The 23,878-nt window shown below is 34.1% G+C and overlaps 1 protein-coding gene and 1 pseudogene across 9 annotated transcripts in view; both read right to left on the reverse strand.

The window, feature by feature from the left end:
* Nucleotides 1-23,878, reverse strand: part of LRP1B (LDL receptor related protein 1B) — a 1,828,472-nt gene that overhangs the window by 1,061,855 nt on the left and 742,739 nt on the right. The gene's annotated exons all lie outside the window — the stretch shown is intronic.
* On the reverse strand, nucleotides 6,397-10,306 carry LOC144291788 (heat shock cognate 71 kDa protein pseudogene; annotated as a pseudogene).

Below are 23,878 nucleotides of genomic sequence, written 5' to 3' on the forward strand. Positions count from 1 at the left end.
CTTGAGGAAATGAAGTCTTTGAAACAGCCTGAATAATACCATTGTCAATATACTAAATGCAGCTTTAACACTTCTATAAATTCTTATAAAAGCAAAAATGCCTTTGATAAATGCAGTGACCTTGATATAAATACAAGATTACTATATACATACCGTAGCAAATGTTCTAAAAAGTTTTATGCAGTACTTGACTAATTCAAGTGATTTCTTTAATGAGGAACTTCAGGTATTTCATTATCATAATCTTATTGCTGACCCACCAAAGAAAAGATGGTAATGTAAGGTTGGAATTATGTTAGCTCTCTAGTATTCATCAAAACAGTGCCACTTGGAGAATGCTGGTTTTTCTGCAATACCCATTTCAAGCATAATAGTTTCACCTTTGATCCAGATGCCATTTTGAAAGGAAAACAACAAACAAACAAACAAAAAATCAAGAATCATAATTTCAGAAACTTAGAAACGTCGCTAAAGACACATTTTAAACTCAAGTTTGTCAGTATATGTATGCAAATAAGCATCATAGCTGAGTTTTGATCCCTAGATAAAACCAAGTCCAGGTGGTCAAAATGATCCAGTGATTAGAATGATAAGTTTTCAATTTTAAGATCTCAGTCCATGGCAAACATAAGAAAAGTGAAGCACTTATATGTGCATTACATATTATTAACTCATAATGCTCAGTATGAATTTGGCACAAGTGGCATCTCCACAGTACAGTGGAGAAAACTAAAACACAGAATCAGAAACTGCAGTAATGTTTAGCAAACACCCAAAGAGAAATTAACAATTTCAAACAAAGCATCATTTGGGCCATCTGGGGCATCAGGATATTGAATTTAATAATCATGCAGAGAATTCTCATTCTAGTTACCTCTAACAATTCCTACAAGGATTTTTTTTTAAATGCTAAACTATATAAAAACACATTTAGAACACCATAACCCAAGGGCACCTGGGTGGCTCAGTCTGTTAAACTTCTGATTCTTGGTTTGGCTCAGGTCATGACCACCTGGTTTGGGGAAGAGCCCTACCTTTGGTTCCCTGCTCAGATTCTTTCTCCTTCCCCCTCTGCTATGTCCTGATGTTCTCTCTCCCTCTCTAATCAATAAAATCTTTTAAAAAGACAATACCTTAACCCACATTCCATAATGAAAATTTTACATGTGCACTCACGCACATATATTTAATTATCAGATCAACTTCCAGTTTCTTCTCATTAAAGAAATAATGAATATTGGCTCACATGTGTGTTTGATTTTGAATCTCTTGGTCTCTTTTTCTCTTTCATCATTCTCCCTACACTGGACTCACCATTTTCTCTTACAACACTTTGCCCTATTCCCAATTTAATATACTTCTCTTCCTGCTTCAGGGACATGGGAGAGATTGGCTTGATGTTACCCGACGCCACATTCTTTCCTGGCTACATAGCAGTACTACATCTTCTAACTTTCTTTGTGCTTAGGTATGGGCCATATGACTCAGCCCCAATGAATGTGGATGGAAATGATGTACACTAAGTCCGGACCTTGCCATAAAACCACCTGCGGGATTATTCACACATTTTTCCTGTTCCCTGTCACGTTTTAAAGATATCAACATTGTACTTTGGAACCGGAGTCACCATTTAGGGAGGAACTGCCTGAATTGCACAGATAAAAACTTTGACTATTTAAAGATAACAGTATCTGAAGGATGTTTATGATAGTAGCCACTATTATTACCCTAAATAATAAAAATGTGGGATGCCTGGGTGGCTCAGTGGTTAAGAGCCTGTGTTGGCCTGGGACGTGATCCTGGAGATGTGGGATCTAGTCCCACATTGGGCTCCCTGCATGGAGCCTGCTTCTCCCTCTGCCTGTGTCTCTGCCTCTCTGTGTCTCTCATGAATAAATAAATAAATAAATAAATAAATAAATAAATAAATAAGATCTTTAAAAAAATAAATAATAAAAATGTTAACACCATTGAAAGGTATGTTTGCCCAATCATCCTGTCAACTTGGCCTGATGTCTGAATTCCCTATAACCACTCACAACCTTAATCCCCTGAATTAACGAAAATGCATTTTGGCAAAATAGTAACGTCAAATGATTATCATGTTACCAATATTTGACAGAAATAACACTAACTTCAAGCAGTAAAGTGAGCTCTGCCATTTGCTTGCTATTTAACATTGGGCAATCTAGTAAATTTCCCCGTTTTCTGAAAATTCTTAACTCATCTAGCTGTTTAGTACACTCTTGGGAAAAACAAATGAAAAACTATGATAAAAATGCAGACTATAAAATTGTATTCACATGAAACATATTTTTATTTTCAACAAATTTATTCTGCAATTAAAAAAAGCAAAAAAGAAAATGACCCATCAGAGATTAGGTTTAGGGTGGTAAATCTGGAAAAAGGAAGTAGAACGTCAGAAAATCCCAGGGATAAAGAATTCGGTAGGCCATTATTATCAAGGTAAGAAAGAGTGACAGATCTCGGATTACATTTTGTATGGCCCAGTTGTAACTGAAATAAAAAGACTTCAGTTTTCCCTTTATTGCCTATATTGTGAAACTTTTATTGACTTCAAATCATGACGCTTGTTGCTTTTTGATTATGCAGACATAGTTTCATATACCTCTGGGTTGGCACTCCCAAGCTCTAAGTGAATTGAACATATTCACTTCACTAAAAATGTTACAGTTAAACAAACCAACCAACAAACAAAAACACAATGGGTTTTTAAGCCCACTGGATTCTAGAGCTATTTATTCTGGTTGCTAAGAATAGCTTCTTAAGATCAGTGTTATCCTCTCACAGATGCTGGTTAGCTCTCTTTTTTTATTACCATCTTGTCATCAGACTCCTATAGGTGAATCTCATTTTTTTTTAATCGCAACACATTTCATTATTCCATTTCTCTACATTATTCAGAAAGATGGAGATGTTACACATATCTGTTCATCAACAAAATCTTGGTGACATAATTGTCAATTGTTTTGGAATGTGACATCGCTGAGGGGTAAGCGGAAGTTAGCTGTGTGGTTCTGCAGATTTTCTTCTGTTCTCACTCATTTATCTGGTAATCAACTGATGGAGACTGGGCTCAGCTGAATTGCCCTGCTTTGTTCCACATGTCTGTCATGCTCTTCCTGGATCCAGCAGGATATTGGTTATCTTTGATGGGGATAGTGACTCGGAAGAGGCAGATAGCAATATTCAAGCGTATTGGCAATCGTCTGTTTCCTGACCTGGGTCACAGGTACAGGGCTGTTCATTTTGTTAAAATTTATTGAGCTATACTCACAGTTTGTGTTTCTATGTACGTAATGTATGTTATACAACACACATTACTTTAAAAATATTAGTTAAGCAACTTCAAACATATTTAACTTTTTAAAAAAGCGTAATAAAGGTGGAGTGAGAGCTTATTTTTCATCCAATAATGAAACAGTTGAAATGCAGACAAAACTAAAGCAGAAGTATAATTTATGTATCCAATTTAGCATCAGTTTATTTCCATCCTGATGTTGAAACCTAGAGTATCCTGATAAACAATTTCATTTCAAAAGTCTCCATTTTACTTTTTTGCCTATAGAAACACGATATTAAAATAAATCACTGAAACAAGATTTGAATTTACTTACTTTGAACATCAAATAATGTTATAATTTATGAAACTTTCAACTGTTCACAGATCATTTTAAATTTTTTATTTTTATTATTTATTTACAGATCTTTTTTATTGTTTCTCCATAAAGTTATTGTCATCTATTTTTAATTATACATATAAGTTGACTTATAAAATAGATACAAAGTGTTATTTATTTTAATTTACTTAATAGTAAGACTTGTAATAAACTATACACCATTTGGGGATGTAGAGCTCACATTTTATATATGATGAGAGAAGTATTTATAGTCTTATTTCTGAAAACTGATTCAAAACTATATCTATGGCAATACTAGTGCTTTCTTCATTCAGATTACTAGGTTCTAAAGCAACTACACCTAATATAATTCTATCCCATGCATGTTTTCTGAAGATGTATATGTATTTTCATATAAAATCTGGATGGCTTTAGTCATGCAAATATTTAATTTTCAATTGTGGAAATATATAGAGGACATAATCCATCTCCTCAAATAGGGTCAGAGAAGGACTATATTTATCTTGTTCTCTATTGTTATTGCATTTCCTGTCAGAACTCAATTGATAGTTAATAAGTGGATGAACAACAAAGATATTTAGTTAACCACTAAAATGATTTTTTAAAAATCTATGTATGTAAAAAATAGGTTTAAAGTGAATGCAGATTATACTATTTTCAATAAATTATAATTTCAATTGGAATATAGAAATTTTGATAAGCTACTTTTTGTTTATGGTGCGAGGTATAAATCAGTTTAACTTTTGCACATATTCAATTATTCTAGCACTAGTTGTCAAGAAGACTACTCTTTTTTCCACTGAATAGCTTCTGCACCTTTGTCAAAAGTCAAATACGTGTGTATTTATATATATAAATACATAAATATATATGTTTAACATATATATGTATATATAATCACAGAGGTTTATCAATTTATTAATCTTGGCAAAGAAATTGCTTTAGTGTCACGGATTTATTGTTTGCTTTTTTGTCCTGCTTATTTCATCTTTTCTTTTTTTAAGCTCTAGTCTTTATTATTTCTTACAGTGTACTTATAGTTTGGGTTTCATTTGTTCTCTTTCTAGTTTTGTCAAGTGAGTGCCATGTCATTTATTTAGATCTCTCATTTTCTAAAAAAAGACTGTATTTAATTAATTAATTAATTAATTATTTATTTATTTATTTATTTATTTATGAGAGACACACAGAGAGAGGCAGAGACATAGGGAGAGGGAGAAGCAGGCTCCCTGCAGGAAGCCTAATATGAGACTTGATCCCAGGACTCCAGGATCATGAGCTGAGCCTACGGCAGATGCTCAACCACTGAGCCACCAAGGTGCCCCAGACCTCTCATTTTCGATATACATATCCAATGCTACATTTTTGCACATATATTTTTGTTCAGCTCAAATACGAACTTTTCCTTCGATGTCTTCATCTATGGGTTATTTATAAGTATGCAATTTAGTTTCCCAAATTTTTCCAATGATCTTTTATAATTTCTAATTTAATTTTTAAAACAAATACTTCGTGTAATTTTAATCATTATTTTAATTTATCAAAACTTCTTTTACGGATGGTATACCCTCGGAAATTTTCCTGTGCCCTCAAAAAAGAATACGGATTCTGCTGTGATTTGGGTCAATGTTCTATAAATATTAAGTAAGTTAAGTTAGTTAATAACATTGATCAAGTATTCATGATGTTCTCTTTACTTTTCTATCAATTATTGAAAAATTGGTCTGAAGTCTTCAAATATAGTTGTGAATGTGTCTCTTTCTGCTTGTGATTCATTAACATTCCCTCCACCCCCATGTATTTTGAAGCTGTTATTAGGTGTATAAATGTTTAGTATTATTATGCTGTCTTGATGAATTGACCATTTTATCATTAGGAAATGTCCCTTTGTTGCTGGCATTATTCCTTTTCTACTTTGTCTGATGTTAATATAACTACCCCAGTGTTTTGTGACTATTATGCTTTTACTTTTAACCTATTTATGTCTTTATATTTTAAGAAGATTGCTTGGAAGGAGCATATACTTGGTTCTTGCTTTCTCAGACATTATTACACTCTTTGTCTATTTTAATTAAAGCACTTAGAAGATTTATATTTCATATGAATACTGATATTGTTGAATGCACATCTATTACCTTGCTCTTGTGTTTTATTTTTCCCATCAATTTTGGTTCCCGTTGCTTCTTTCTTTTTCTTTTTGCCTTCCTTTGGATTAAGTATTATTTTTGTGATTCCGTTTTCTATTATTGATTTATTAGCTATAATTCTGTTTATGCCTTTTCTTTGGAAATTAGAAATTATTAGAAGATTAGAAATATATATCTTTAACTTAATGCAATCTACCTTCAAGTAATATTGGACCACATTGCTTACAGCATAACAACTTCACAACTGTATATTTTCATTTCTTTCCTATCCTTTCTGCTTTTGGTGTGACGCATCTTACTTACACATGTGTTATCAATTCCACAACACATTGTTAATAGGCAATTTTATTTTTAAAATTTTTAAAATAAGAAAAGTTTAAAATAAGAACAAGTAGGTATCATTCCTTTGTGTAGTTTCAGATTCCCATCTTCCATCTTATTAAAGTACTTTATTTCTTCTTGTAATTGCAGGTCTACTGGAAATGAATTCTTTCAATGTTTTTTTTTCTTTCAATTTTTTTAAATTTTTATTTATTGATGATAGTCACACAGAAAGAGAGAGAGAGAGAGAGAGAGAGAGAGGCAGAGACACAGGCAGAGGGAGAAGCAGGCTCCATGCACCGGGAGCTCGTCGTGGGATCTGATCCCGGGTCTCCAGGATCGCGCCCTGGGCCAAAGGCAGGCGCTAAACCGCTGCGCCACCCAGGGATCCCCTCTTTCAATTTTTTTTATACCTGAAAATATCTTTGTCTTTTTTAAAAAGTTATCTTCTCTGGGCAAAGAATTCTAGTTTAAGGTTTTTTTTTGTTTTGTTTTGTTTTCCCCACTTTTTTAAAGATGTTACTCCACTGTTTCATGGCTTGTGTTGTGATGAAAAATCTGCTTTCATCCTTATCTTTGTCTATGTATGCATAGTGTGTCTTTTTAAAACAAATCTGGCTAATTTGAAGATTTTTATCGTTTTTGAAAAATTTTGTTATGAAATGCCTCACAGTTTTCTTCATGTTCCTCATACTTGAGTTCCACTGAATTTCTTAAACCTGTGGTTTTGCAGTTTTCATCAGATTTGGAAAAGTTTTAGTCAATAATTATTCAAATACTCTTTTTTCTAGACCCTTCTCTCTTGTGTCTGCTTCAGGGAACATTCAGTTACATGTATCTTACGGTGCTTGAAATTGTCCCCTGATTCAGTGATGCATTGTTTATATTTTTTGAAGTCCTTTCCTCCTTTAATTTTGGATTTCTACTACTATAACTTCAAACATACTAATCTTCTATTCTGCAATGTCTAACCTCTCATAATTCCCATGAAGTATATTTTTCATCTAAGTATAATTTCTATGTATTTACTAAACATATCTAATCTCTCCTTTATCTTTTTGAATTCATGGAATATAGTTATAGTAACTCTTTTAATTGTCTACTAGTTCTATCATCAATGCCATTTTCTGGATTAGTATCAACTGATGTTTATCCTCAATATGGACATTTTCCTGCTTTTTTGAATGGCTGTCAGTTTTTTATTGGATGTCAGACATTGGATGTTCTGTGCTAGATATTTTTATATGCTTATAAATAATCTTGACTTTTGTTTTGTGAAGCGGTTACTTGGAAGTGGTTTCTTTCTGGTTTTTATTTTAAGCCCCGTTAAAGCAGAATCAGAACAGCATGTGGCTAGGACTAACGTTTCTGAACTACTAAGGTAAAATACTTCTAAGTCTACTGGTTGACCTGTGAATTTTGAAGTTTTCCACTCTGGCTGACAGGAACAGACACAATACCCAGTCTTATATAATTCTGTGAATTATTTCCCTATAACTTTTATAGGTAGCTTTTTTATCCGGCTTTGTGTATTTCCTCAGAATATGTTCTCCTCATCTGAATAATAGGTCTACTCTGTAATATCCAGATGCCCTTGTGCAGCTCCCTTCTCCCCATTCCTGTTCCCTGCGAACCCAATCTACCTTTGCCTCTTCCTAGAACAGTCGGCTCTCTCTCTTCTATTCAACCTGAGAGGTAGCTGGAGTCTGCCCGGAAGAACTTCAATGTATGACAGTTGGAGCAATCAAAGGGCTCTCACCTCATTTGTTTCATGACTATCAGGGAACACTGCCCTTTGTTACCCAATGTTCAATGAAGCTATTACTTCATGTATTTTGCCATTTGTGACATCATTGTTTGCATCCCTGTCATTTCACTTGTTTGCAAGTGGAATCCTCTTACTAATTTTGTTAATGGTGCCAATCTCAAATAGAGTTTTATTGAAGACATTGCATTTTCCACTTAATAATACAGTGTTTATAAATTGCAGTTTTTATTTCCTTTCCCTGTGCACATATTCCATATTCAAGTATTAAGAATGCCCAGTACACTTACTATAGCAGCTTGACCTTAAAGCTGCCATGGAATTTGCTACAAATCTGGATCCTTCAAATGTTGTGCAAAACAATGCTAAACTTATTATCAGGTTGGCTTAATCAACCTCTTCAGTGGTAGGTCCAGAGGAGGCACCACCAGAGGGAGGAGCTCCACCACCAGGGAATCCTCCAGGCATTCCTCCTGGCATGCCTCCTGTACTCTGGTACAAGCCTGGTAATGATGAGGTTGAAGACTTTCTCCAGCTCTTTTGTCTGACACTCAGATTCTTCCTTCTCTGCAGTCTGGTTCTTATCAAGCCAGTTAATGATTTCATTACACTTGTCAAGAATCTTCTGTTTGTCTTTATCATTGATTTTGCCCTGAAGTTTTTCATCTTCAACATTTGCTTTCATGTTGAATGCATAAGACTCAAGTGAATTCCTGGAAGACACCTTGTCTCACTCATTTCATCTTCAGCTTTGTACTTCTCAGTTTCCTGTACCACGTGCTCAATGTCCTCCTTGCTCAAGCAGCTTTTGTCATTAGTGATGGTAATCTTGTTCTCTTTCCCTGTGCTCTTATCCGCAGCAGATACATTGAGGATACCATTAGCATTGATATTAAAAGTGACTTCAATCCGAGGAACACCACAAGGGGCAGGAGGTATGTCTGTGAGTTCAAACTTGCCAAGTATGTTGTTATCCTTGGTCATAGCTCACACTCACCTTCATATACGTGAATAAGCACACCAGGCTGTTTGTCAAAATAGGTAGTGAAGGCTTATTTCTGTTTGGTAGGAATGGTAGTATTGCACTTGAGGAGCACAGTCATGACTCCTCCAGCAGTTTCAATGCCAAGAGAAAGTGGGGTGACATCCAACAGCAGCAAATCTCGAACATTTTCAGATTTGTCACCAGAAAGAATAGCTGCCTGGACTGATGCACCATAAGCAACAGCCTCATCAGGTTTGATGCTCTTATTCAGTTCCTTTCTATTGAAGAAATCTTGCAGAAGTTTCTGAATCTTGGTGATATGAGTAGAACCACCCACCAGGACAATATCATGTACCTGAGATTTCTCTAGCTTGGCATTCTGAAGAGCTTTCTCTACAGGGTCCAGGGTGCCATGGAACAGGTCAGCATTTAATCTTCAAACTAGACATGAGTAATAGAGGTATAGAAGTCAATCCCTTAGTACAGAAACTCACTCTTAATACGGGCCTGGGTGACGGAAGAAAGCGTACACTTAGCATGTTCACAAGCAGTACGGAGACGACAGACTGCCCTCTTGTTTTCGCTGATGTCCTTCTTGTGTTTGTACTTGAACTCTGCAATAAAATGGTTGATCATTCGGTTGTCAAAGTCTTCTCCACCTAAGTGGGTGTCTCCAGCTGTGGACTTGACCTCAAAGATCCCATCTTCAATAGTAAGGACTGACACATCAAAATGCCACCTCCTAAATCAAAGATCAACACATTCCTTTCAGCTCCAACCCTCTTGTCTAAGCCAAGCAATAGCAGCAGCAGTTGGCTTATTGATGATTCGAAGTACATTGAGACCAGCAATAGTTCCAGCATCTTTGGTAGCCTGACACCAAGAGTCATTGAAGTATGCAGGTACTGTGACAACTGCATTGGTAACAGTCTTCCCAAAGTAGGTCTCTGCAATTTCCTTCATCTTTTTCAAAACCATAGAGGACACCTGCTCTGGATAGAAACTTTCTGTCTCTCCCTTGTATTCTACTAGGACCTTAGGCCTGCCAGCATCATTCATCACCACGAAGGGCCAATGCTTCATATCATATTGGACGACAGTATCATCAAATCTACATCCATTCATGCATTTGGCATCAAAAACTGTGTTGGTGGAGTTCATCGCAACTTGATTCTTTGCAGCATCACTGATCAATCGTTCGGTGTCAGTGAAGGTGACATTACTTGGGGTAGTTTGGTTTCCCTGATCATTGGCAATTATTTACAGTTTCCCATGCTGGAAGACACCCATGGAAGAGTAGGTGGTGGTGCCAAGATCAATGCCAACTGTAGGTCCCTTAGACATAGTTGCTTCTGTGTGGGATGGGCTCGACTCGAGGAGAAAATAGCCATCTGGAGATACAGCGCTGCTCTCAATGAGACCCTTCTTATTAAAATTTAAATGAGATTATATCACTCCTCTGCTTCAAAATCTTCACTTCCCATTTCACTCAGTAACAGTCAAAGTCCTAACATAGGTCTACAAGGCTTTACATTAACTGGGTGGGCATCATTCTGAACTCATTTACTACTATTCTTACCCTCACTTATCTGCTCTGGCCACAATGATTCCCTTGCTTTTTGTTAAATAGGTGTACTCTCCTCTCAGGGTGCTAGCTCTTGATGCTTCCTCTGTCTGGAATGTTCTTTCCCTAGATAATCATATGGCTCACTCTTCAAATATTGTATTCTCATCAAGGAATGCTGTGTTCATACTATCTAAATTTACAATCTAAATCTGATGCTCCTCATTCCCCTTTTATTTTTCTTCTGAGTGCTCATGCACACACATGCACACACATACTTTTCTAAACATCTTATTATATCAGATATAATTCTGGCTTGCCTTTTACACATTTCTCCTTCTAATTAAGGTATAATTTTTCCCCATTTTATTTTTATCCTAATAATGTAGTAAGAATTTAAGTGTTAATCGTAATCACTAAAAAGTCAATAGAAATCAAATGTTAACACAATGCAATCTCAGTTCTTTCAAAAAATAGAACAGGTACTTCACCTGGTAGGTTAAAGAGTTCTGATTACCCTATCCATTGGGAAGTGTAGGTATGTGTTAAGTTAACCATATTGTAATCTCCTGCCATTATCTGAGTAAAATAACAACAGGAAATTCCAAGAAAAATAATTTAAAGCAATATAAGAGCTATTGAGTTATACAACACCTATTCCCTTATTTACATAAAGGCACACTTGCTTTCAGATGTCCATGTAAATCAGATTTAATTTAACATATTTTTAAGTTTTAATAAAATCAATTCAATTCAAACAACTACTATAAAACATTCAATTTACTTTTTAGATAGGGTGAGAAAGTAGCAGTACCCTAGAGTACTATACTATGGTTTATTTCTGATGAAGAGTAATCATTCAGCTACTAATATTTTCATCAAGTTTACTTGTATTCGTGGTTACAATCAGGATCTAGCAATATTTTGGGGAGTAAAATAAATTAAGGATGGAGTATTAAAAACTAAAGTTATGAGATGAAAGATTTTCAATTATTACCCTGAAACTTTAATCTTCCAAAACTTGAATGGAAATAAGTAGTTAAAATAACATGTCTAAAACATTTCTTGAGATAATGACATGGCACTTCAGAAAACAGAAGGGGCCTATCAAATCAGACCAGGCACTGAACACCAATCCAGTTAAATGTAGTCTACTATTCCCACAGCAGACTGGATTATAGGAGCCTAAAAATGGTCACACACATCTCAGAGCATTCTTCACACCTGGGTGGTTTTAAACACAAAGTATTTCAGTATAAAACTCTTGCTAACTGGGATTCCTGGGTGGCTCAGTGGTTTAGCACCTGCAATCTGCCCAGGGCGTGATCCTGGAGTCCCAGGATTGAGTCCCATGTCGGGCTCCTTGCAAGAAGCTTGCTTCTCCCTCTGCCTGCATCTCTGCCTCTGTGTGTGTGTGTGTGTGTGCGTCTCATGAATAAATGAATAAAATCTTTAAAAAAAAATTCTTGCTAACTGCCATTTCTATGCGTTAGCTTTTCCCACTATCCAGGTAAAATAGAAAGATGTGCGTCCATAAGATCCAAAAAGAAAAAGAAAAAAAAAAAACAAGGTAAGAAATCTCAGGTAAGGTGGGAAAAGTGTGGAGGAAAAGAAATCTAAACGATAGCACAAATAGATTTCAAAATGAGTACGGAAAACGGAAAAATATCCTATTTTCTAAGTACAGAATTATTCTCTTTTTCATTTAATAAATCAGATTTCAAAGCAAAGGAGTACTAAATAACAAAATACTCAAATAATAAAAAAATTAAAAGCAAATGGTGTAAAATGCAACATTAAAAACATTATATGCAGGAAAATTTACTTTAAATCTCCCCAAAGGAAAAGATAGAATTAGAATTTACTATCTTGTTTTGCAGTAATGATTTGGATGATTCATCATAGTAGTTCTTTTGTTTACTTGCTCTGTGCATTTAACAATATTAGCTGTAAACACAATTAAATGCAAGAGGTCTGGCTTAGTGGTCATCCACAGAGATTTGCTACTAAATGTGACAAATGATCTTGTTATAAGGAACTCAAACTGCAGAACACTCCGAAGTGTCTATACTTTGTTATGAGCAACTCTCAAGTTTTAGAGATTTCTTCACCAGGGTTGACCATAAATAACTAATAAATACAAATGACCACATAATCTCCTATTCTGTCTTTACAGCAATATCTCTATGCACACAATGCACACACACAGAGCAGAGGCCATTGTACCACTATCTCAAAGATCTCTATTTATTTTTATTTAAGTTAAATTAATTCACACGTAGTATATTGTTAACTTCAGACGTAGAGTTTAGTGATTCATCAGTTGCATAGAACACCCACTGCTCATTACATCAAGGTCTCTGTTTAAAAATCATCCTTGTCAGTTAGAGGATCTGTGGTTTTTGAAGTAGGTGGAGAGAAAAATACAATATGAAGAATCAGCTGCAAAAAGTGATTTTCAACAGAGGACAGTTCTTAATCTTGAAATAGTGAGGAAGATAAATCTCAAACCACTGTAGTATGCTAGTACTTATCAATAATTTTGATACAAATCCTGTCCATTCCCCTGGATAAGAACAACTACCTTAGGAGAAATTATCCTACAGGTAAATTCCCATGCAAGAGAGGTCTATGCCTATGATTGGACTGGTATACAAAATATTTTTTTTTCTAATAATGAATTTCAGTTTCTGAAACTCGCCTAGTTAGAGATTCCTCTAAGTATAAGTTACATGTATACTTTATTTAAAATATGACTTTCTAGGGCAATAAATACTGTGGAGAATAGGGTAAAGATATATAAATCATTAACACAGCTTTAAGTCCTTTTCTCAATTTCTTCTTAATAGCAATCAAAGGGTGTAATAGTGAAGATATGGGAAATATGATGGCTGTGTAGATAAAGTAATTTTGGATTAGTTAAGCCCTCCAAAGGGTTTAAAATGAGGGCAGAGAAGGTCAGGGTGGGATTATCAGTGTGAAAGGGTTGTAGTATTGAGGATGTTATGAGAATAGTGAAGGGGAAAGTTATAAGGAAAATGAAAACTTACTCAAAGGAAAGAGATAAAAGGGAAATTTTCTTATTCCAAAAATTTGCTAGTGTGACTTTGTCTGGACTGACACTTTTTCTTTGAATTCTGCAGGATCACTTATAGATGTTAAGAGTCCTGAGACATGTTTGTCTTTTCAACTGATTTGGTTGCAGAAATCAGAGGTGAAATGTATTTGGTAAAAGTCTCTAAAGTTGTTATTTAAACATTAACTTTAGAATCATATATCATACTTTGCATGGAATTTAGGGCTTTCATCATATCTTCAAAGCTCTAACTTTTTAATACAAAACAGATAATCCTGGAAACATTAAGTCTCGGTTTTAACATTTTTTTTGAAGATTTTATTTATTTATTAATGAGACACACACACGCAGAGGCAGAGACACAGGCAGAGGGAGAAGCAGGCTCCCTGTGGGGAGCTGGATCTGGGACTTGATCCCAGGACCCCGGGATCACGCCCTGAGTCAAAGGCAGATGCTCAACCACTGAGGCACCCATGTGTCCCTAATATATCTTTTACATGTCTGATCAAGATATTTTTATATAAAACTTTTCTTCAAAATATTCATGATATGAGTCATAAACTGAACTTGTGTCAACTTGATATAGTGAAAATGAGCTCTGGATTGAGAATCAAGAAATTCAAGTGAATTGAGAAGCAAAACCCTTTCATTCTACCACTAACTTCTCATATATATGAGAAGATGTCTTTAAGATGTCACTGAACATTTCTGAATCAAAATGTTCATGTATATAAATTTATAGTTTCTAAGGTTTCTTCCAACTAAAAAAAATGTATTTAATTAAACTCATAACCTACCCCTTCTGTTATACCTTAATATTGCTTTCTTTTATCCCTTTGCACTTTTCTTCTTTCCTTGACTTCCCAAATATCAACAGATCACCATTCCTTGCTTCGTAGCTTTAAATCAAGATGTCCTAGTACAAACAGAGGATACAGATCATAACCTTTCTAAACTTTAATTCAACACAATATGTGCTTCTTCCAGGATATTTTCCTTCAGGACCAAAATCTATTGCATAATATGCAATTTTTCATTCATTTATTTAGTAATCAAATGTGAATAAGGCCTGCAATGGAGCAGAGACTGTGCTACCCATGGGGACACAATAATGCAGATCCCTTCTACATAAATGTCCCAGGCGAGTGGGAAAGTCAAATATAATCAACAATTACTTTAATACTATAATAAAACATGCTTGAAAGAGACTGAGGAAGAGCGTATATAATCTGATCTTGAAATAGTTCAAAAGGGGTTCATGTTGATTCGAAAGGTAATATAGAAGCTCAGGCCCAAATGACATATAGAAACCAGCCAAGGACAAATGAAAATAGATATGAGGCAGGCTATTTAGAGTAGAGAGAAAAGCATCACAGCATCACAGATGGGGAACTAAGGGATCATAAACAAACATCCTAGAGACATGAGGAAGCATGGGATATTTGGGAAAATGACCATATTCATTGCCCTAGAGAAGAGTGTTTAAGGGAAAAATGTAAGGGGATGATGACTGGAGAGGTAAGCAGAAAGATTATTAATCACTTAATAATGTTGCAGTTTAGAGAGATTTTTTTAGGATGCTATGTGAATGACTTATTAAAATTAGAAAATCAAGTTAGAAAGATTAGTTATTAGGTCCCTCATCCACTTTTTTATTAGTTTTTTTCCAGTTTGCAATACATATTACTAAAAGAATAAAAAAATGTCGGCAGCTATTTGTACCTACTGATATTCTGCTATGCCATATAGGCTGCTAATAAATACCTATAAATTGAAATGTCCTGCTATAAGACGTATTTAAGATTATGATGTCATATTTCAAGCACATTTCTTCTTTAATAAACCTTATATTTTGGAATAATTTCAGATTTACATTAAATTTGCAATGATAGCTCAGAGAATTTCCATATATTATTTACTTAGTTTCCCTTAAGGTTAACACCTAATGTAAGCATCGCTTACACACAGCTCTGATTCAAGAAAAGAGGTTATTCTACTGAATTGATGGTTTTTATGTCCTTATGATGAAGTGGAACTGACTCTTGGTTAATTGATTTAAAACTAAGAAAATACTTAAACCCACAATTATTAAAGAGTGATATAAATTTATATATTACTATTGAATGAAAATATATTATCCCATAAAATAATGGTTGTTCACGTTTTGCACTAAGGTGGTATCAACTGATGTTTATTAAAATGGCAATATTACAGGCCCCATCATATAAGAATTGTCATCTATTAAAATCTGGCCTATGATTTTTGCTACAAAATTTGGTCTTCCAGTAACCATAATATCTTATGCAGAATCTCATTAACAGTCATAGTAGGAGAAGCAGAATGGCAGCAGACTTAGGAATCAAAGAAAATGTTTTATTTCTCTTAAATATGATTAAGATCTTAGAAACATTCCATAGAAGTAGTGTGAATTTTTTCTAAGTCAGTCTATATTCCATTTACCATATAAACATACTGATTATAGATCATCCAGAGATAATTCTGTTTTGTTTTGTTTTTTTTTAAGTCACTTTGTTGGCTGTATATGGTAGAGGAAAATTATACTTCAGTTTCTTCCTGTTGGGGACATAGCAAAACCATATTTCCCAATATTCCTCGTATTTAGGTTGGGGCCATATGATTCAGTTCTGGCCCAAAGGATGTGGGAAAAAGAGATATACACTACTTCCAGAGATGGTCATTAACCTCACTGCCTTACTATCTTTGCTCTTGCCATTCCATTATGACCTAAAAGACCAAGTATTTATAATAGGGAGGTGCCTGAATCATCCTTAAATAAGAATGTGAGCAAGAGCCACCACCCAAACTATACAAGACTGGAATGAAAGAGAGTTAAATTTTTCTATCAAACTTTGAAATTCTGGGGGTATTATTTGATGTACTTTCATATGTTAATACTCCGTGTTTCATTAAGAAAAAGATCCTAGTTACTCAATCTTTTGTTATTGTTCTTACATTAGCTATGATCATCATTCAATTTAGGCAACATGTTATGATCATCTATTATTCTGAGCACAGGGAACTATTAAATGAACAACATATGTCCATAGACAAGCTCATAGAAGCTCATGCCTAAGTTACTATAAAATGGCACAGAAGAAAAAGCTCTATTGATTTTTTCTGTTTGTTTATTTGTTTTTAGTTTAGTTTAGATCCAAGAAATGCCAATTATTATTTGTAACCTTGGGTTAATCATATAATCTTTTTTTATATTCAGTGCTTAGTATATGGTCTTTCCTTTCTACTTTTTTCTTTCCTTTCTATTATTCCTTGTTATCTTTGTTCATTGATCTCCTATACTAAACATTTAAGTTCTATAAATCTGAATATTAAGAAAAATCAGTACAACTATTTTCATGTCTTTGATTCTCAATAAAAATTGTTATCTCCCTGGTCTCCAAAGACATCACAACTAAAAAAGGGAAAAATAATGAACTTTCAAAAGTAATTGAAGGTATCATTAAAAGTATTATTTTCATCTCTTTCCTAATTAAATCACACCAAAATAATTTTCAGAGAATGTGTCCAGGAAACCTTTATATGCCATCATATGATAATAGACATGCAGTTTTCTTGGAAAAGTTAAGCATAACACATCACCAAGGGAAGTCATTGATAAAATGCATAAATAAGTACTGACCAAACCAAAGCCTTTTACACAGAACTTAAAAGTCTTACACAAAACATAAGTATTTACACAAAAAAGCATTATTTATGCCAAACCTCAGGAACAAAAGAAGCTTTTTAGGGACCTAAAATAAATTAAAGTAGCATAACAAAACATTAACTCATTGGTGCATTCAAATATAGATATTATTACAAATCTAGAAAATGTGTTTATAGATGGTTGCTTTATTAACATTTTTTCCTAATAGCCACAAGAGGAGAAAGATCCAGTGATATGAAAACATGAAGAAACGAAAATGTGAACTTCAGAATGTGAAATAATATTGTTGAACATAGTGTCAATATTCACTACCTCAGTAGAAATAACTTCTGCTCAAGTAATATGCAATTAATCTTGCTATATATACATATATATAAAATTAATATGAAAAGCTGAAAACCTATAACAATAATCTTAGAAAATATCTAGATTACTTAAACAACAATTCTACAGCAGAAATCTTTAATAAGATCTATAGAAACTAAATTAGCAGAGTTGAGCCAAATTCTATATTTAATTAATCACTGGTAGCAAAATAGAAAAATGCAACTTTTTTAATAACTCATTTTTCTTTTATTATTTAAATGTATTCTTGTGGTATTCCATACTTTCACAAGTCCCTTTGGAAACTTGTTTATTGATAAGGAAGATTAATGATGTGTAACAAAAAATGTCTATTTCATCTTGTGTCTTATTAGAATGCTGATATATTTGGACAAGTACCACCACACTAAGTGAGTAGCACAGAACATAAAACTGGTTTTGTGACCATCTATTTACCAATTCACTATCTATAAGAACTATTGCTTTTTATTTTATATCAGCATACTCTTTCCAAATGTAACAATCTTTTTTTTCCTTTTTTACAAATACACTTATTATTCAAAAATTTATACATTATCAGCAATTAATATACCTACATTTAACAAAGAAATCTTTCAATTTATATTGATTATTGTACTCCTATGTTATACTGCTTTCTATTTTTTAATTCCTATTAATATATGGTGTTATGTTACTTTTAGGTGTACCATGTAGTAATTCAAAAATTGCATACTCTACTCAGTGCTCATCATTAGTGTACTCTTCATCCTCTTCACCTATTTCATGCATCTCCCCACTCACCTTAAGTGTAATATTCTTTCTTTTTTTTAAGATTTTATTTATTTGTTCATGAAAGATACAGAGAGAGGCAGAGACATAGAGGGAGAAGCAAGCTCTTTGAGGCGAGCTAATGTGGGACTCAATCCTGGGATTCTGGGACCACGTCCTGAGCCAAAGGCAGGTGCTCAACCACTGAGCCACCCAGGTGTCCCAAGTGTAACATTCTTAAGAATTGTCAAATTTTAAATTGTTTATTGAATGGATAACAAGATAAAGTTTAGTAATATAAACAACTACAGTTTGGTTTATGGTCTTATTTTTTGCTAATGAGGTAAATTAAAAATTAAAATCTTAAACATCAGGCCTGATTCTAAATTAATGAGCAAAGGACAATATAATTCTTAGCAGGCTGTACTATAAAAGGTATCCTTCCTATCTAATAGAATTTTACCTGAAACAGTAATTAATATGGATTTTAGTGAGATTGTCATATTATTGGTCTTGAATAATACTACCCTTTCTTAGACACTATTCATATCTTTCATTCAGATTGCTTTCTCAGGTATTTGTTATACTTTTTTGGTTGTCCATATTTTGAACCCTTTTTTCTATGTTAAGGAGTAACTTAGTTTTTCAGGAACACTCCTCATAAAATACACTCTCAAAATCCCAACTACTCATTTGCCCAACCTCTTGTAGCACAGCTGAAGCACCCTTCCTGGGCATTACATTTAGGTATAACCACTGGGGCTTTGGGTCAGAAGCTAGTTTTGTGAAGAAGCAGAAAGAGCATGGGCTCCATTCTAATGAGGATGCTGCTCGTAGAGTCAGATACACACACCTGGTTTCCAAGATAACAATGGCAGCAATCTGACAGCAGTATCTCCTGATGGTGATTTCAGCTGTATGTTCATCCCAGTGACAACAGTGATAAGTCTACACTGGACCAGTTTTGTGATATGATTTGAGACACTGTTCTAGCCTGGATGATTCCAACCATGATTCTTGTCCTTTTAGAGACACTTTGAGGTACCACATACGCTTTCAATAAAACTTTTTTCTATTGAAATTCTCTAGAATTGTTTTAGTTGGCTTTCATATAAAAACTTTGAGGGGTACGTGGGTGACTCAGTCAGTTAAGCTCTGACTCTTGGTTCTGGTTCAGGTCATGATCTCACCATGCTGGGATAAAGCCCTGTGTCAGGCTGTGCACTGAGCAGAGTCTGCTTTAGATTCTCTCTTTCTTCATCTCTCTCTCTCTCTCTCTCTCTCTCTCTCCTCTCCCTCTCTGGTAGTCTAGTGGTTAGGATTTGGCCCTCTCTCTCAAATAAATACAATCTTAAATTTTTTTTAAAAAAACTTTGATACTAAAGCTGAATGTAGTGATTAGAGACAATTTTAGTTTGTCTCATTTTAAGAAGAAAAATATTTTTCAGAACACAAACAGTCATGCTGGGCATGTGTAGGGAAAAGTCTGTGCAGGACCAAAGGGATGAATAGTGGCAGGTACTCTTGATTGTAACTGTGGATTTGTTTTATATCCTACACAAAGCTTCCTTCTTATTATCACAACTCATCTCCAAATATAGAGATTGAAAGGTCAAATATTTGCTTCACTTGCTTCCTTTATAGTTCTGGAATAGGAAGTGATAATTTGGCCCAATCTAGAAAAATTAGACATGATGGGGGAAATGTATGTTTACCTGTGGGTAAAGTGTTTCCTCCTAAAGATGAGAACTTGGGACAACTGGATGGCTCAGTGGTTGAGCATCTGCCTTTGGCTCAGGGTGTGATCCTGGAGTCCTGGGATTGAGTCCCACATCGGGCTTCCTGAGTGGAGCCTGCTTCTCCCTCTGCCTGCGTCTGCCTCTCTCTCTCTGTCTCTCATGAATAAATAAATAAATAAATAAATAAATAAATAAATAAATAAATAAATAAAATCTTTAAAAGAAAAGATGAGAACTTGAACAAGAAATAGCTGTTGTCTTTGGCTGGTTATTTCTGTTTACAATGTGATTTCTGATAGTATAAACACCACTTTGTAACTGTAAGGAATCAAGCCTAGGAACAAGCCATTACATCAAGGAAGTCAAGAGCAAGGGGCACCTGGATGGCACAATCAGTTACGCATCTGCACAAGTCATGATCCCAAGCTCCTGGTATCCAGCCCTACTTGGGGCTAACTGTTCAGTAGGCAGGCTTTATTAACACTGTTTAATATTATTTAATCTCCCTCTCTTTCTCCCTTCCTCTCTGCTGCTCCCCCTGCTTGTTTCTCTCTCTCTCTCTCTCTCTCTCTCTCTCTCTCTCTCATTTTCTCTCTCTCCCTGTCTTTCTGTCAAACCAATCAACCAATCAATCAATCTTTAAAAAAAAGAAGTCAAGAGCTAAACCATGATTAAATCCTAAAACACCTTTCATCATGATACTGAGAAATGGAAAATAGCCTACTGTTGAACAGAGTTGTAACCTGAAGCTGAAAACAATGTTCAATGAGACCTACAGAAAATGAATATATTCACTAAACAACAGAGGCAAACTAAGTGGGAATTTATAGAATATTTGTGTCACTGAAATATAACCAGTATATGAATAGCCTATGAACATGTATTTTTTAGTACTACCAATGAAATTAATGGGTAGATAATACTTCCCAAATAAAAAATCTAAGGAATTTTCTCTAATAGTACACAATATAATTATGGGACTATATGTAAAACTCAAAGTCCCAAGTCACTCTTTTCTAATTATAAAATGCATGCATACTGAAGAAAAAAAATTATCTTCCAGAAATCTTGAAAGCCAGAATTATACAGATAGTACTTTAGTTATTTGTCTTTTCAGAATATATTGTTTGGGGTGCCTGGAGGGCTTATTGGGTTATGCATTCAACTCTTGATCTCAGCTGAGATCTAGATCTCAGAGTTATGAGTTCAAGCCCTGCACTGGGCTCAGTGCTCAGTGTGGAGCCTACTAAAGGAACAAACAAACAAATGAACAAACAATGTTTCTTTAAAAAAAAAAAAATATTGTTTTATACTTCTGAATTGGTATCAACTCATTTTCAGAAAGCAAAAAACTTAGGTCACTTAAAATGAATCTAAACTGGAAATAAATTTAACTCATTTCAATATAAACTGGAAACAAATTTATCTCTTATTTCAAGTATTCAGAGTTAGACTCTTGAGTATTTAATAAGATAATTTTCAAGACATTAAGAAAAGCTGAAAGTACAATTAGAGAAAGTGAAGAAACCTCAAGATTTATAATTACAGGAAGGCACTATCATTCTGAAGACTGGAAAAATAAACTTAAAAAGTAATGTTGATGGAACCAGGTAAAAATGGCCTTCTGGCAAAAGCTAGAAGTCTGATGGCATTTCTGGTCAGGTTTGACTATGAAGAAGCAGTTATCTCCTGGCTGGAGTCATGAAGGAAACTCAGCCACCTGATAAAAAGAGAGAAGGAGAAATACCCTAGCTTCACTATTTCTCTTGCCCTCCATCTTCCTTCTATCACCTAAACTGCCTTCCTATTGGCCAACCCTAACCAAAAGGTGGTGGCATATTAATTCGTCTATTTTTCGCACTAGATTGTTTGCACTATGGAACTAATTTTGCTCAAGACTTTGTCCTATCTAATTAGAAGAGAGTGTTGCATAGCAATCAGAAAGTATTTCTTGAAAGAATAAACAGAAACACACTTTTTTCTCTGTAATTTCATAATCTCTTCTGTGATAGAGAAGATAGATCAAAATAATGAAGACATCAGGAGGTTTGCATAAACAGATACATATTAAACACTGCAATTTACAAATACATAATATGCTAGTTTTTAGTATCATAAAACAGCTGATCAAATAATTATTCACCAAAAACATATTTACATTCCAAAATATAGAACTGTATAAGCCATGGTTTCTGAATCATTAATTAAATTACTAATCAGAATGTTTAAAAATTTAATTCAATTTCAAAATTTTAAAAAGTATGTATACTATAGAAAGCAAATCTATGATGACAATTCAGATAATGAAAATAAGATTAGTCTATGGCATATGGCCAAAACTGTAGTCAAAGGCAAATATGTAGCCTAATTTCATGATAAAAAAAAAAAGATTAGAAATGGACTAAATTTAACTAGGAAAATAGAATCAACAAAATTAAACCTAGAAAAAGTAAGAGGAATAAAATAATAAAGACAATCAGAAAAATCAATGACAAAGGAAAAATCACCATATAATTGCTAGGTAAATCCAAAAGCTATTTCAAATAGACACATAGAAATTTTATTTAAAAGAAAAATACCACAAATAATGGGATGAGAAAATACATATACTTATTACATGGGAAAAGACAAAGAATCTTATGCTATGCAAAAATAAATTATTTACTGGAGCAGGTGATGTGTCAGATTGAGTCCAATAAAATATATAATTTTCAATATCCATGAGTAAATTATAAAGATTTAGTCTATTTAGAATTACTTCTAAATTGGCCATAGGCCTTTAGCATAAGCCTGAAGCAGTGGGTGCTAGTAGCCAAGCATGAAGAAAAGTAACTTAATTTTAAAGACTATGGGATTTGGAAGTACAGACATAAACACACAAGAATGTTAGCAATATAGGAAGATACAACACAAAACCAAATCAGTAATGAATGTCGAGAGTAGTAATGAGTATATTATGAAAATATTTATAAATTGTTAATATCACTCTATTAATATCTTTATGTATGATCTATAATATAGAGAATTATTAAAAAACCAATAATAAATATTAGAACATTTGGAATTGGGTAATGATATTCCTCATGATTCTATAATTGGATAATCTACTTCAAACCAGACTACTGGTGGAAATATCTGGATGGTTGAGCACCTTTGGCTCAGGGCGTAATACCAGGTTTCTGGGATTGAGTCCTGCATCAAGCTCCTGACTCAGGGAGCCTGCTTCTCCCTCTGCATATGTCTCTCCCTCTCTCTTTCTCTGTCTGTCATGAGTAAATAAATAAAATCTTTAAAAAAAAGACTACTGATGAAAACACAATGGCACAAAATCTCTGGGATTTGGCCAAAGCAGTTCTAAAAGGGAAGCCGATAGACATAATAGACCTACCTCAAGAAGCATGAACAATCTCAAATAAGCGACATACCCTTATATCTAAAGGAGCTAGAAAAAGAACAAACAAAACCTTAAACCAGTAGAAGAAAGGAAATAATAAAGATTAGAGCAGAAAGAAATGATATTGAAACTTAAAAAACCTTAGAACAGATAAATGAAACCAGGAGCTGGTTCTTTGAAAGGATCAATGAAATTGATAAACGTCTAGCTAGATTAAAAAAAAAAAAAAAAAAAAAAAAGGAGAGAGTGAGGAAGAGGACTCAAGCAAAATCACAAATGAAAGAGGAAAAATAACCACTACTGACACCAGAGAAATATAAAAGATTATAAAGGAATATTGTGAATAATTCTATCCCGAAAATTGGACAACTTACAAGAAATGGATAAATCCCTAGAAACATATAACAAAACTAAATCAGGAAGAAATAGAGAATTTGAACAGACTGAT

This window comes from Canis aureus, chromosome 20 (genome assembly GCF_053574225.1).
Source record: "Canis aureus isolate CA01 chromosome 20, VMU_Caureus_v.1.0, whole genome shotgun sequence".
Lineage (NCBI taxonomy): Eukaryota > Metazoa > Chordata > Mammalia > Carnivora > Canidae > Canis > Canis aureus.